This window comes from Thunnus maccoyii, chromosome 21, assembly GCF_910596095.1.
Source record: "Thunnus maccoyii chromosome 21, fThuMac1.1, whole genome shotgun sequence".
In the NCBI taxonomy this organism is placed as follows: Eukaryota; Metazoa; Chordata; class Actinopteri; order Scombriformes; family Scombridae; genus Thunnus; species Thunnus maccoyii.
Window position 1 is genome coordinate 12,208,618 of NC_056553.1, and position 12,779 is coordinate 12,221,396.

The window sequence follows — 12,779 nt, forward strand, 5'->3', positions numbered from 1 at the left end:
AAAGGGGAACAGGAACTAGTGAAGCAGCTGCAGTACAGTATGTTGTGGTATTAAAATGTGTGTGTTGGTTACAAGCTGGTGTGGTCCCCAACACAGCATCAATCACTGAGGCATGTCAGGTAAACTAGAGGGAAGCTGAAGGTTTCAGAAACCCCTCAGAAAGGTGGTACATACATTTAAATTTAAGACCTGCAAAATGTCACTGCACACATGGAAATAAGCACCAATTACTTTGGAAATATGTCATAATTGGACACACCTCCCAAGAATCAAACAAAAAAATAATGATAATAATTTAGAAGTGAATAAAAATAAATTGAAACCAAAAATCAACTGCAAAAAAGAAATCCTGATCAGTAAAAGAAAAGTGAGAATATTTTAATAAAAATATAGCCCTCTTGTATAGTTTTGCCTTTTATTAAAGACGGGTAACAGGTTGTCATGGCTGAGTGATCTGAGCACTAGCTGCTAATGGCTGCTTGTTGCAGCACACAGACAAAACAGAATCCCAGCTACTGTTGTCAGTGGCTACAGTCTCACACTGTCAGTGTTTCAGCACCATTGATAGGACCAACATTTGTTATCAACACTGCAGTTTGACTAAAATGTCTCAGTTCTAGTGCTGTGACCATTTTCTATTATTCGTTTTTGAGGAAATATACTTCTAGATGTGATTGATAGTCCAAATTAAAGGCAGCTCAGTTACAATGGGAGTGAGTATCAATATAACAAACCAAAGTTAATAACTGGGACACGCATCTATTTGAAGATTGCAGGGTAAACATATAGAAAAATATATTATATAAAGGGGAAAACATGCATTTCTATTACAAATATGTAACAGAAAAGATAATAGATATGTTGTATTAATTAAGGAGTTAGGGCAGATAAACTTTCAGTTTTCAGTCAGATTCAGTTTGTGGGAGTAAGAGCACCGACAAATTCCAACACAAACTCTCTGGAAAAAGACTAAGGAGCCTCCAGAGAGATTAATGGCAACACTCCCTGGATGGTTTGTCTTTTTTTTCCTTTAAGCTTCATTTATTTTTTGTTTTCTCCAGCGTGCATGTTCTATGTGTTTTTTAAAGCCTCGCCACTGTGTACAGTATGTGTCTTTTACCCCAAACATTCAGCACAGACAAATGTTGCAGCCTATCTGCAGAAACACAAAGACTTTCTCTTTGTGTCAGCCTGAAAACTTTTCATAAAAGCAATAAAGACGGCCAGTAGAGCAATTTACAGCCTGAAGGGCAGATTTACAGGGTGCCAACAGAATTTGAACATGGGAACATACAGTCAGTGGCACAAATCACAAGAGCTGAAGCATTGGAAAGCTGAAACTTCAAAGCACAAATATGCAGTCCGGGCACAAATGTTTCAAGGGTGACCACCTTCTGGGAACAGGATGTTCTAAATATGTCACAGTATATGTGGGCAAACTTATATTAGGAAGAGATAATAAAGAACTACAGGACAGTGTGGCAGATACTGTGGCTTTTTTACAGCTGATACACCTTTGATTTAAGAAAGCGCTGAGTGAATTGCAGAGGGAAGGAGATGTGAATTGTCACAGCAAAGCTCTACATCAGGCTGTGCTAGTATGGTGCTGCTGACCACACATGAGAGAGATGAAGAACAGCCACAAGACAGGTGGTCCCCCAATACCACGTCGCCCGGTCTGTTGATGCTACACACACACAAACACACGTCCGCACGGGAACAGAACAGCCCCCGTCTTGTGCCAGCAAGTCACCAGATGGCCCATCTGTTTCGCCCCTCTGCCCAGCATGATGCCAGGCTAGTGGTGCCCACTGATCGCCAGCCCAATTCTCCACACACTTCTTGGCAGGCAGGCAATGTGACAGCCCCTCTTGTTGAAGATCAAATGCTAATCGCCACTCGCTCTTGTTGCTCTGCAGCCACACATCCTCCAAGAAAAGGCTGTCTCTCCACTCAATCATCTTCTGAGCTGAATCGCGAGACAAACCTACACCATGGCTTCAACACATCCAGAAGTGCTTCAACGCTGTGATGCACTTCACTGTCTGATATGGATAACATCAGCAGTCGGGCCAATGTTTCACTGGCAGAGGCCTCTCCTTTGTCACAGTATGAGGACTGTGCAGAAATGACAGAGGAAGTTAATTAAAAAGAGGACAGCAGAGGATGGGATTTCAGGCGAGGGCCAGACAAAGCAGAGCCACACTCAAACCACGCACTGCAATTTCATTTTTATTGGAATGATTGAACAGAAATCAGAGCCAAAACTATGCAGACAAGCATGTATATGTATATACACATATGCACTAACTTGTTTCAACTTGCCTCAACTGTTACATCACTCTCTAAAACAAGTAAACAGTGCGGTGTTGGCTGTAAGTCTCCGAGGGAAACTCCCCCTCTTCAGACTAGAGAAGTGGAGGGTCTGCTCTCCAGCTGCCTGGTGGCCTGAGTATGACCTCATCTCTGACATCACTCTTGTGGAGTCCCAAAGAAAGCGCCATTTCAGAGGTCAACTTCTAAACTTTGCAACAAGCTCACTGGTTTTCCATTTTGCACACAACACAGCTTGTGTGCAACAGTCATCAAATGCCAAAATAGATAATCCATAAAGAGAACCAAAGAGTTGAGTAGGTGGAGAGGACAAGACAGCTGTGAGACAAGACAGCTGTGAAAGTTTGATCGAGGACATGATGCACTGAGGTCAAAGCACTATGATGATGGAAGACATGCACATAATCAGTACTGTGCTTCACTTAGGCGATAAGAATGTTGATTTTCATTTGAACCACTTGTGAGACTGACTTGATTTGAAAAGCATCTCCCCTTATTGGAAAACCTGCATATTCATGGACATCAGTGGCATGGTAGTTTAAACTGCATGTCTGGCAGCAAGTTTACAGAACTATAATACTGTGTTTGGAAGTTTAAAGTATCACCTTAAAGTCCCCCCCCCCTCAAAGATGTGTTTTGCTTCTTGTTCTTTTACTTAGATGTTTGAACCTCACTGTGCAGAATGGTGTACAGTACATGCAAACTTTGACACTAGAAAGCTGCTTTTATATTCATCAATGGAAAGTTTCTCTGTGCTCACCGAAAATCAGAGTTTAAGGCATGTACTTATGAGCTGATGATCTGTGACATCACAACTAGCTTGGAGCCAATCATGGTCCAGTACTGAACTTGGAAACCTGGAAACCTGAAGCCTCCAGTGCACATACACTGAGAAGTGTTTGTTTTTTGCTGCATATTTAACCCCTTTTCATACAAACATTGTTAACCCAGGGTTAACCTAAGCCCCGGGCTATACGATGCACACTGTACTTCTACTAGCTCTGGGTTAAATGTCTGTTGAAACAAATGACTGATGTTTACAGTGCAGAATGACACATGACTACTCCACTGTTTACTTTAGCCCAGTTTCACACTGGCATCTTTTAGCCCCGTGTTTAGTCAATTTTCAGGGGATAACCCCGCAAACTCGGGGCTTACCCTGCTCCGAAGTGGAGGGCCAGCAAGCCCTAGGCTAAAGTTGAGGGTCTAAAGTCTGGGCTGTGCAGCGTGAAAAGCCCCAGTATGGACTTCACAGTGAAGTAGGAGAAACTTGATTACACATCTTGTGTAATCAAGTTTCGACATGAACAAGTTTCATGAGTCTGCTGTCTTCATATTGTACAGAAATGAATGGGAACCAATGGATGTCTGGAACACGCATTTTGAAAACACACATTGTGAAAAAGTTAGCTGTGACGTTAAGTGCAATTGCTCTGTAGGAAATGGTCCTTTTAATAACTAGAATTCATGTGCTGCTGACTTAACAATATAGCTCAATGATAATAATAATAATGACAATGTTTATTTATATAGCATCTTTCCAGAGCAGATGTCATAAAGTACTTCATAATAAAAACTAACAAAAAGCAAATTAAAAAAAGCAAACAAGAGGCAACAAACATTAAATTAAGACATCCAGCTAAAAACACAGAAACAAAAACAGAAATAAACAAAACAAATTAAACAAAAGCAAGTATAACAAATGGGTCTTGAGCTGCTTTTTAAAGGTGTCCACAGTATCCACAGATCTTAAGTCCAATGTGAGAGACTTCCAAAGTTTAGGAGCTACAATCTCAAAAGCAAAGCCTTTTGTCTTGAGCCTGGAGCGAAGGACAACCGACAAACCCTGATCCGAGGAACTAAGATTCCTACTGGTATTATATGGCTGCAGTAGTTATTTAATGTAGGCAGGTGCCTGATCATGCAAGGCTCTGAATGTGATTACAAGGATCTTGAACTGTATTCTGAATTTGATGGGAAACCAGTGTACAGACATCAGGATTGGTGTTACTTGACACCTTTTGGGGTACTTGATCAGGAGCTTGGCAGCAGCATTTTGGACCACTTGTAAGCAGTTCAGGGATATCTTGCTAAGACAGGTGAAAAGAGAATTGCAATAATCAAGATGGGAGGAAATGAACGCATGTTTAATCATCTCCATTGCAGTTATGGACATACTGAGTTTAGCAATGTTTGTCAGCTGGTAGAAACAGGCGAAAACCAAACAATTTACATGCTGGTCAAGACTTGAAGCCTGGCACATAGAAATGCCCAAATAACGGAGGGTGGGTTTAATAGAAGATTAAGAGCAAAGAATTTCCATCACTTTTGAGACGTCATCAGAGGCAGAAATGAGAACTTCTGTTTTATCAGTGTTTCGCAATAGAAAATTATCTGCCATCCAATATTTTATAGAGTTGAAGCAGTTCAGCAGAACAGACCATTTTGAAACATTTCGAGGCTTAAACGAAATGTATAATTGAATATCGTCCACATAAATATGGAAGGAGATACCTTTAAAATTACTGCCCAAGTGGAAGCAAGTATAATGCAAACAGCAACAGGCCCAGATCAGAACCTTGGGGAACACCACAAAACAAAAACTCAGTTGATGAGGCATAATTATGAACTGTGACAGAGAAGGTCCTGTCACAGGTACAAGGAGAACCAATCCAAAGCTGATTCAGAGATACCTACCCACTGCCTGAGCCTCTCAATCAATATATGGTGGTCTACAGTATCAAAACCAGCACTGAGCTCTAACAGTACCAATACAAAACATTCTCCTGTATCACCCTGCATTAACAGATTATTTAAGACTAAGAGCTGTTTCTGTTGAATACAACCGATGTAAGCTGTAAGCTGCTTAGTAACCACTTTTTCTAAGACCTTAGCTAAAAAAGGTAACTTAGAAATAGCCCTTTAGTTCTAGACAAAGAAGGGTCCGGGTTGGTTTTTTTGAGAAGAGGTTGAACAGCGGCTTAATGTCAACACACTGCGTCTAACCAAATTCAACAGCAGTGATGACAGCAATGCAAGCTCTGGTAGGCTGTATCCAAAATAAACAGCATAAATCTGCACTGTTGATCACTAATAATGCATCACAGGCCTGGAATCATTTAAGGAGACGGTGAGCTGGTCACAATACCCGGTAGGCTGTCTGAATTGCAACATGGGCAGGAAGTGAAGGGTGATTAGTGAGGCACGGCTACTTAGGTGACTTACGCTTTTTAAAAAGGTCAGTGGCGGGGGTGTCCTGTCCGCTGAACGCCTGCCAAGACTGTGCTGTGGCCACCCTGCATGAGTCACAAGTGTTATGCTGGCTGATTCTGGGAAGTAAGACAATACTGTATGTCCTCCTCCGTACTGGGTCTGCTGCTGGTGGTCTATGCAGGGACACACTCAAGGACGTCAGGCAGGCGTCACTCCACGTGGGGCCTCGGCACTCATCTATCATAATCTTGGCTCTCCCCTTTGCTTTGTCTCGCAGGAGTTATTGCTGAGAAGAGATCCAAGCTCTTCAATGGAACACAAGGTTTAACAACACCTTCCTACAACATAACAGGAGAATTCTTCCTGTAATCTGGCACTAAATCTATGCTTTGTTTCAAATAACAGAATTTCCCTTTTGATTTAAAGCCATTAATTACACCTTTGTGGCTTCAGTTCGCAGTTTCAACTGTAAATGCATGCTCAATTAAAAGACTGATATTGGAGTGCCAATTTCTCAAGGGAACACAAAGGGGAGCAACTAACAATCATTGTCATTATTGATTAATCTGTCAATTATTTTTTATTAACATTAGGGTAACATAAAACTTTTTTGGCACTGACAAAAGAGTGTCTGTAGCACTGAGTATCAAAAACTGTCAAGTACTGAAAGTGAGTGTTAACTGTAGGACTGTAAATAAAGATTATTCTTGATATTGATTGATCATTTTGTGCATAAAATGTCAGAAAATAGTAAAAACTTTCCAAAAGCTCAAGTAGACATTTTCCAACAGCTTGTTTTTTGTCTACTTTAATATCATAGAGACTAAAATATAGAAAACATTCACATTTGAGAAGCTGGAACCAGTAAATCCTTGCTATTTTTGATTAAATAGTGACTTAAGGTGTTAAACAACTATTTGTCAAATTTTTTCAGCTCTAGTTGAATGTCTGAACAAACTTTATCCAATTCTTTGATCAGCCTATTTCTGATTTAATTCAGTTTTCTCAATATTAGGCAGTATTTTATTCAGGCAAACTACTTCGACGGCTGTTTGTATTTGTACAAGATTTAACATTAGAGATGTTTGGCTTCTTTTTATTAAATGAAACAAGGTAAGTCGGATACTGTACCAGTGCTAGCATCAAAACATTTCAAAAGATATTCACCCCTTTTGAAATTTAGTCTATAGAATGGGAGAAAATACTCATCTCCAATTTCCAAGAGCCTAATGAGAAACCTTTAAATTGCTGGTTTTGTCCGACCAACAACCCAAATATATTCAATATACTGTATAATTAGTATATATTATCAGCACAGTTTTTATCCAATAAAATTCCAAGGACACAATAGGAGAAAGTAGTTGGTATAATCAGGACAAAAAGGAGTCATATGAATGGTGTAGCTGGACATACAACTCAATCCACTGATGCCAATCCAGTGTAAAAGGATTCTCCTCAGTGAACGTGATGGCTCTATTAGCTCAGAGATAAGTAGATCTATCTACCATTATGATCAACCACACAACACTAGCTAAAAATAGCCAAATAGAAAAAGTGATTCTCCTGCCATCCACAATATATCCACTCCCCGGATCACGAGAACCATACTGTCACTCCCGAGAGGAATCAAAGTACAATCTGTAGAGCAAGCTGTCTTTTCCATTATGCGGTGACATGCTATTACAAGCACATTCATTCATTGTGTTTCTCCACCCAAATGCAGCCATGCAGAGACAGCTCATAGACTTAAACCCATTTCACGAGACAGAATGTCAAACAGCTGTGGTTCAGAAAGAGGCAAGAAAGTATTTCTGTTTTGCCACCAAGCAGTTTATCCATGAAGAGTGTCTCGGTCCTGGGCTTTTGATACTCGAGAGGCTGAATGAGTGTGACAATGAAAAATCCAAAAGCAATTTCATGATTTAATTTCAAGAGTCCCCCCTGTTGATTTCATTTAACATCTCTGCAACAAACCACAATCTGGCCTTTATTTATGTATTCATATTTGAATACATGCGCACCACCAGACATCAAAAGCAATGGCGTCTGACCATTTACGGTAACTTTGTACACAAACTTGTCCTCAGTGTTATTGTACGAGTCCAGTCTGGAAGTGTGTTTCCGGCTGTCCTTGCAGACTCAGGCTCTGCTGCCACTGATGGCATTGTCCTTACGGTCAGACAAGCCGTGCAGACAAAGCTCAATCAAGACAACTTCCTCTTGGTTTGTGGAGAGGAGGGGGCTGGACCTTACTGAACTCTTACAGATAACGAAAGGCGACTCAGACTGGCTTCAGAAAGCATTCAGACCCTTTGACTTTTCCACATTTTGTTCTGCTGTTGGCTTGATTTAAAATTGATCAAGGCTGTATTTTCTGCCTTTAGTCTTCACAAAAAACTTCATTATGAGAAAGGAATAACAAGTTTTTGCAAATTTCCTGAAAATAAAGAACTGAAATTTTACATATGTAACCAGACCCCTAATTCAGCACTATACAGAAGCAGCACTGTCAGCAGTTACTGCTTTATGTCATCTTGGGCGTGCCGCAACCAGCTTTACACACACCTGTATTTGTGCAGTGTCAATCATTATTCCTTGCACATTAGGTCACTCTGTTTGGAGTGTTTGAAAACTTTGATTACCTGGTCAATTGACAGATTTTTCATGATCAAATCTGGTTTCGACTAGGACATTCAAACTTGTCCTGAATCATCTCCAGTGTTTCCTTTGACTTTGTTGAACTGAAAGGTGAATCTTTGCCAAGGTTTTCTTCAAGGCGTACATGCATTTAACACATTCTTCAAGGTTTACTTGTCTCTGCCCATTGTTCTCTCGGTCTTCACATATCTTTCAGATCCTGATTGCTGTAGGAATGGTATAATATAGGTGGCTGGTGTTTGGTTTTAACTACATTCAGTGCTTGCCAATCAGGCCAAGGAGTTCATTTTTTTGGCTGCTATTTTTTTCAACTTCTGAAGAGGACCTCTGAAGTTCTATTACCCTGGCTTCTCAGTAACCTCACCAAAACCTTTTTTGTCCAGTTCCTGACAGGCAGGAGTCAAAGAGTTTTGCTTAGTCTCAAACACCTTAATTTATGTCCCAGTGAGGAAGCCTGCTGTGCTGCAAACTTTCAATACTTTAGAAAACTTTTGTACCTGTCTTTGACTCTATACCTCAACACTGTGCGCTTATATTTGTACAGAAACTTCCGTAGATTTAATAGCTTGGTTTTAACAGGTTTTGGCTTCAGTGAAACTAATTTATCCCAGATGAACTCTAAATCAGAACACTTTAAACTCAATTTGGAGGATCATATAGTGTCATTTGATTGCATATGCAAAGCAAGTATTTATCCATTCATGTTTCAATAAATGACAAAATGTATGGAAGACATACAAACCACCATTGAGCACAACATCTCTGCTGTCTAAAATTCTACAGAATATTTACAGTATGTGATGATTATTCTGTGTCAGACCAGTTGAACACCTAATGACAAACATGTTTTGTTGTCTGGTGTAGTTAGGCAACCTCAAAAACAGAGCTCTTGTGGGAAAATAATCAGTCTGCCTATATGAGTCAGGGTAACCTTTGACCCCTCAGCCCTCAGGCAGTGGGCATCTGGCGTATGGTCCTACTTCTGAGAATTCAGCATATGATTGCATGACTTAACACTTCTCGCTGAGCAGAGAGCGTGAGGATGAAGAGGTTGCGTTCCCTATGCTGTAGACACTATTTACTTGCGAAGAAGCCAGCTCTGAACAGAAGTATGTTAAGAGAAGTTAATAGATGAACACAGGCCACAAATGTCTACGATCAATCAAAACTTTTTCAGAACCTTGAAACTCTCCTTCAGCAGGCTACAAACAATATCCACCTTGTACCAATTTGACCTATAAAACTGAAAGCTTAGGATGTGACAGGAGCGATAAACAGTTTCAAACCTGTTTCCTCATAAGTCCCATTAAGACACAATTATTAACCCATCGCTTCTGTCTCTGGCTGGCGTTTACTGTGGGATTCAGTCCCGTTATCAACCAAATGGATTGTTTTGCTTGGGGCACACCAAGCATATCTGTGGGCGGTTTCCATTTGACAGTTTGACTCTCACTTTAAGGCTATTTCTGACCCCCTCAGGGCTCGCCAATGTGCTGATAAACCCATCCGTCAGTTGCTACTCAGGCCTCTGCTCTGAGAGTGCAGTTCTAGTTGATTTGATTTGATGAACCAAACACAATGGCCTCATTAAAATCTGATTTGGTGGATTGTCTCAGAGGTCTGCCATTTCAGGGATATACAGACAGGTGACAAATTAAAGGAAAAACCTGAATAAATGAGTGTAGAAACATAACAAATGCAGATAGTTCTACACAGGTGCACGACATGGTACAATTAAGCAATTAATATCCAATCATGCTCTGTGGCATATATAAAAATGCTGAGCAGGCCCAGTTGATTCTGATTTTGTATCAAGATGGCAACAGGAAAAGATCTAAGTCACTTTGAAAGAGGGTTCATTGTTGGGGCACGGATGGCAGGAGCTTCAATCACAAAGACTGCTCAACTGGCCAGTGCTTCAACAGGAACAGTGACTAAAGTGACGTCTGCATTTAGATCTATGAGAAAGACATCAGTAAACAGGGTCGGAAATTGTGGTCGACAGCATGCATTTGATGACCGTGAAGCTCGTGCATTAGTGTGATTATGTAAGGAAAAACAGAAGAGCAACTCTTCCTCAGGTGACTGAGATTGTCAACGCAGGACATGATCGGACTGTGTCAGCAAGAACAGTCCGTCGACAATTACATAGAGAGGGATATTATAGTAGGGTTGCAGTGCATAAACCCCTCATTATGAAGATGAAGCACATTTGAGAGTTCAGTGGTGCAAAACCATAGGCGCTGGTCTACAGAGATGTGGAAAAAAGTGATAGGGTCATATGAGTCATCACCACCATATTCTTGACAAGTGGGCGAGTGTTTGTGTGGCATTCACCAAGAGAACGGTACAGGCCTGAATACTTGACCCCAACAGTGAGGGGATCTGGTGGCTCTGTTATGCTGTGGGGGGAATTTTGCTGGCATGGTTTGGATCCACTTGTCTCCTTAGAGGGAAGGGTCACTGCAAATCAATACAAAGTTGTTCTGAGTGATCACCTTAAGCCTATGATGAAACATTCCTATCCTAATGGGAGTGGTCTCTTCCAAGATGGCAATGCCCCCATCCATAGGGCACGAGGGGTCACTGAATGGTTTGATGAGTATGAAAATGATCATATGCTATGGCCTTTGCAGTCAACAGATCTCAACCCAATAGAACACCTATTGGAGATTTAAGAAAACCAGGGAGACAAATTTTGAGGCAAAAAAAGAAAAAGAAAACATGCAAAGGATTTGAAGAGGATTCCTTCTTCCAGTGAAAACAGCAGTTAAACTGACCACAGAATCACAGAGGTCTGGAAGACTAACAGCAAAAGAAAAAAAGGAAACAGACTGAACGAGTCCACAGGCACAGGATGACAGTGACTTTCCAGAAATCACTCGCACCTCAAGACGTGCAATTATGCTTCACTGATGATAAATAAAGCACAAACCGTCATTAAAAACGTGTACAACATCAACAAAGGACTTTAGCTCTCAAAGTAACCACCAATAGTCAAATGCAAATCTTTATTCTGGTAATAAAACATGAATATATCCACAAATCATACCTTCTTGCTGCAAAAATGAGGCCTTTACTGGTCCAAATTCAAATTCCCTGAAGTAACTCTTACACTGAAATAATTTGGGGTTGTTCAAGTTTACACAGTTCACACATGCAAGATGGCTTGTTCACGCCACCAGCAACCATACTGCACATGCTTATGTCTTATTAAAAAAAAAAGAAAAAAGCAATTTCAACTGTACATGACCAAATTAATAAGGCTGCAAGTCTGTTTTAATGTCCTGGCATTGCATTTGTTATAACAGGAAATTGTATAAAAGCAGTGATATTAGAAACTGGAAAAATAATCCAGGCTGGACTCTTACCTTGTTATCTATGTGTCTCCATGTTCTAGTTGTGGCTGCAGGATTTATGAAGGTAAATTGATAAAGGAGTGTAAGTTATCACAGATAAACGACAGAAAGAAAGAGAGAGGGGGAAAAAATCCCAACTGATGCAGAGCAAATCTATCCAAAACAGTGGGGCTTGATATCCGGAAACTGCGCTCTGTGCTGAAGAGCAGAAATTAGAAATACAGGCTCTATTCAGGCAGAAAGATCTTCTCTCCTTCCAGGTGCATAATCCAGAGCTGACGGACGTGTTTGCAGACAGGAATAAACTGCATCGGCTAATGTTTCAAGAGTAAAGTTTTTTCCACCCTGCGCTTAGCTTGTCTCCACACACACTACAGAGAGGAGCTGAGTTTCCCCCGGAGCTGCGCCTCTGATGTCAGCAACAACGTGAGCTCCAGGAAGTGGTGACGCGCGCTCCGGTGGTGCGTTTCCAAGGCAGCGGCGCCAAACTGTAGCGTGTAGCGCCTCCCCGTGGACACCTGGAGCAAATACAACACCTGATCCAAGAGACTCTATTCTATTTTATTCTATTCTATTTCACTTAGGAGACTTGAATATCACAGCAGATCCTTTCATTTTACACTCCTGTGCAAAAGTTTGAGGCACTGAAAGTAAAGTAAGGATGCTTTCAAAAGTAATTCCATTAATAGTTTTTATTTATTAGGCTTATTAACGTCATGCAAAGTTGAGTAAACAGAAGAAACCTAAATGAAATCAATATTTGATGTGACCACGCTTTGTCTATAAAACAGCACTGCTCGTACACCTGCACACAGTTTTTCAGGTACTTGGCAGGTCAGTTGTTCCTGCATCTTGGAGAAGTTGCCACAGTTCTTCTGTGAGTTTAGGCGTCTAAGTTGTTTCTGTCTCTTCATGTAATCCCAGACTGACTCCGTGATGTTGAGATCAGGGCTCTATGGGGGCCAAACCATCTGCTGCAGGACTTCTTGTTCTTATTATTAGTGAAGATATTTCTTTATGGCTCTGGCTGTATGTTTGGGGTCGTTGTTATGCTGCAGAATAAATTTGGGACTGATCAAACGCCTCCCAGTTGACATTGCATGATGGATAAGAATCTAAACATCTAAAGTGCCTAAAGCCTTTGCACAGTACTGTATATGCTGATAAAAAAAAGGAAAAAATAGAGTAATAAATAAAGTTCTGCCTCTGATATGA

General features: G+C 40.8%; 1 protein-coding gene across 1 annotated transcript in view; it reads right to left on the bottom strand.

Annotated features, from left to right (window-relative positions):
• Positions 1 to 11,989, bottom strand: part of map3k22 (mitogen-activated protein kinase kinase kinase 22) — a 40,594-nt gene extending 28,605 nt beyond the window's left edge. Inside the window, exon 1 of the mRNA XM_042399537.1 lies at positions 11,577 to 11,989. The gene's annotated coding sequence lies outside the window, so the exon portion shown is untranslated. The remainder of the gene's footprint in view (positions 1 to 11,576) is intronic.
• Between the last annotated feature and the right edge of the window lie 790 nt (positions 11,990 to 12,779).